Source organism: Trichechus manatus, unplaced genomic scaffold (genome assembly GCF_000243295.1).
Source record: "Trichechus manatus latirostris isolate Lorelei unplaced genomic scaffold, TriManLat1.0 scaffold00002, whole genome shotgun sequence".
Taxonomy (NCBI): Eukaryota; Metazoa; Chordata; class Mammalia; order Sirenia; family Trichechidae; genus Trichechus; species Trichechus manatus.
Genome location: NW_004443938.1, coordinates 26,132,574 through 26,135,234, shown reverse-complemented (window position 1 = coordinate 26,135,234; position 2,661 = coordinate 26,132,574). Strand labels below are relative to the sequence as shown.

At 47.0% G+C, this 2,661-nt stretch overlaps 1 protein-coding gene across 4 annotated transcripts in view; it reads right to left on the bottom strand.

The window, feature by feature from the left end:
• SHPRH (SNF2 histone linker PHD RING helicase) overlaps positions 1-1,391 on the bottom strand; it is a 106,399-nt gene extending 105,008 nt beyond the window's left edge. For all 4 annotated transcript variants that reach the window (XR_002823711.1, XM_023729283.1, XM_023729277.1 and 1 more), the window contains exon 1: positions 1,189-1,391. The gene's annotated coding sequence lies outside the window, so the exon portion shown is untranslated. The remainder of the gene's footprint in view (positions 1-1,188) is intronic.
• Positions 1,392-2,661: the final 1,270 nt, after the last annotated feature.

Sequence of the window (2,661 nt, the reverse complement as noted above, 5' to 3'; positions counted from 1 at the left end):
CAATTGTTAACCAATGTCCTAAAACAGTACGTGTACTGACTGTTTAACGAGAAAGTACAATTTAAAAAAAAAAAAGCAAACTATCATTCCCCTCATCTGCAAGCTTACTAGATAACTAACTAGTGCTTCCAAGCTCTAGAAAGAGCAGGTTTTCCAGCATAGATGCACTTATCCCACTGCTGCTCACCACTACTCTGCTTCCAGCATGAGTAAATAGTCTTTTCGGTGACCATACAGATATTGTGGATTGTGGATCCACTCTATTCACGGAAGTTTCATCACCCACTGGAATAATTAAAAATAGTGGTTGTTGTTAGCTGCCTTGGGGTCGCCCAGACTCATGGCGACCCCATGAACAACGGTAATGACTTTTAAGTAATTTTATTTCTTCTCAGTTCAAGCCTCAAGTTAAATACAAACGGAAAAACACCAAACACTCTGTGAATACTTCCAAGTCATTTGGAAAAAAGGCATAAGCATAATGGTAATTTCTTACTAATACTGCACACATGACAGTGACTATCAATCATTAGACACCACATCTTCATTAATAAATCTATTAAGTACCAGAGCTGAAATATTGTGCAAGGGTGATTTTGATGCAAAAGTAAAGAATATGAGTCCACAGGTAACAGAACTTTAAGCTAGACTCACTTAGAAGCCTTGGCCTCCCCTCTTACTACATTACAATCCCGCACACCAAGAAGCTTAAGCGTCTAGCTTTTGTCTTCCGCCTCCAGGGACATTTCTGCGGCGAACGGAGATCCCACTCAGTTCTCTTTCCAAAGACTCAAAAGCAGTTCGGGGAGTCGGAGCAGGGCTGTCGGCGCTGAAACGCTGCTAGCAGGCCTGGCAAACAAGCTACCGCGAGGCCGAGGAGTGCGACGAGGCCCCTCGGACAGTCTTGTGTGGTCACTGGAACAAAAAACCGCAACCCCAATCCACGGGAAGCAGCACAGCCTCCTTTCCCACGGACTCCGGCCCCAGCTCCTTCGGGGAGAGCTGTGAGGTGGAGAGGCCCGCGCGTGTGGGATGGGGAAGGGGTGGGGGGGACTCGCGCTGCAGCTCCCGCTCAGCCTTTACCTTCCAGCCCCCGGGACACACCAAGTCCTCCTTCCGTGGCCCCGGAGGCCAGAGGTGCCTTCCTTCCCAACCTCTGACCCCTGACCCTACCATCGTCCACCCTACCTTGGCGGGTTCTCCAAGACTCTTAGGTTTCTCAGCACCAACGCCTGGATCCCTCTAACGCCTCCGCAGACCCCGGAGTCTCATTCACCATTCACAGAGCATCCTCCCGGTGTGAGCACGCGCGCCTTGGGCTGAATTGTTCTGGGGTTCCTGGGGAGCCCAGTAACCACAGCTCCCAGGGGCCGGGCGCGCGCTGGAGCGTGGGGTCAAGGAGAACGCGCACGTCGGAGGCTCCACGCCCCCTTTCTCCTGCAATGGCTTCAAGAGTCCATTCTGCGCAAGTCTACACGGCTAAAGACCAGCTAAGGCAGCGGTTGTAGTCTCGCGATAGCTCTGCGCTATGCCATTAGAGTCTATAGGATTGGCTGGAATCACTAAGGGAGAGGCGGGGTACTAAGCAGATATAGGCGTGGCTTCCCTCCGAGGGCGCCGGGCTCGCCTTGGCGGGACAGGTGTATGTGATTTGTGCCTTTGATAAAACGGTAGAAAAACCTTCTGTATAAGTATCTATTTTATTGCTTCTAGAAGACAGCCACTTATTAAGTACGGATGAAGCGTATCTCCCCCTAAAAAATGCTTTTTAAGAATTTCAAGATAAATGTAAGTAAAGGTTTTAAGATAAGAGAACAGCTACCTACATTGTGCTGAAGCTTTCCTTCCCTTCACTGAGGTAGCCGCTTTCTCATAGAGGTAGACTTAGTTAACTTTGGAATCGTCAGAGGCTTCAGGGCCAGGAGCCAATAAAATGACCCTGAGGAAACATCTGCGACTCAGTGTGAGTGCCAAATAAGGACTCAGCATACTGCTGTGGAGGAGCACATCCCACTGTGCTATCACGGAAGCACAGAGTAAGTTCTTGCCTAAGAGTGCACTCGCTTTAGTTGCCGAGTCGTCCGTATCCTACGTAGGACAGAAATTTATCACAGACCTCTAAGCGTTTACATAAACTAAACTTAGTGAAAAATCGATGCAATCAGTTACCTTATCCAAGGCAAGTTGAAAAGCTAGTCCTGTTGCTGGCAGCGTGGGCAAGACGAGACCCTGTTTTTCGGAAGCCAGTCATTTCGCAAGTACAGGACATAATGGAAACTTTATTCTGGAAATGTAATTTGAAACTCAGTATTTAAATGTACATTTTGCTGTAAAAGGTTGTCTTTGATCATTTTTTCTCACTTCTCACCACTGGAGCAGAGAATTGGGCTCATAGTTTGGTTGAGTCCAGTTGGTGCCAGGCAGAAATATTAAAAAAAAAAAAAAAAAAAAAGCACTGGATCATTTCATGCTTGCATCCTTTGATTGGGTTAAGTCATCTCTATAGAGAAAATTATGGTTATCCTATGCAAGCTATTAAACACCAAAGCCACGAGATATATTTCTATGCACTGGCATTTAGTGGTTACAGTGAAACAAAATTCTGCCTTTTGAATTTTTCAGTGGTATGTTAAATCCTGTATTTGCAGAGTGCCCTGTGTA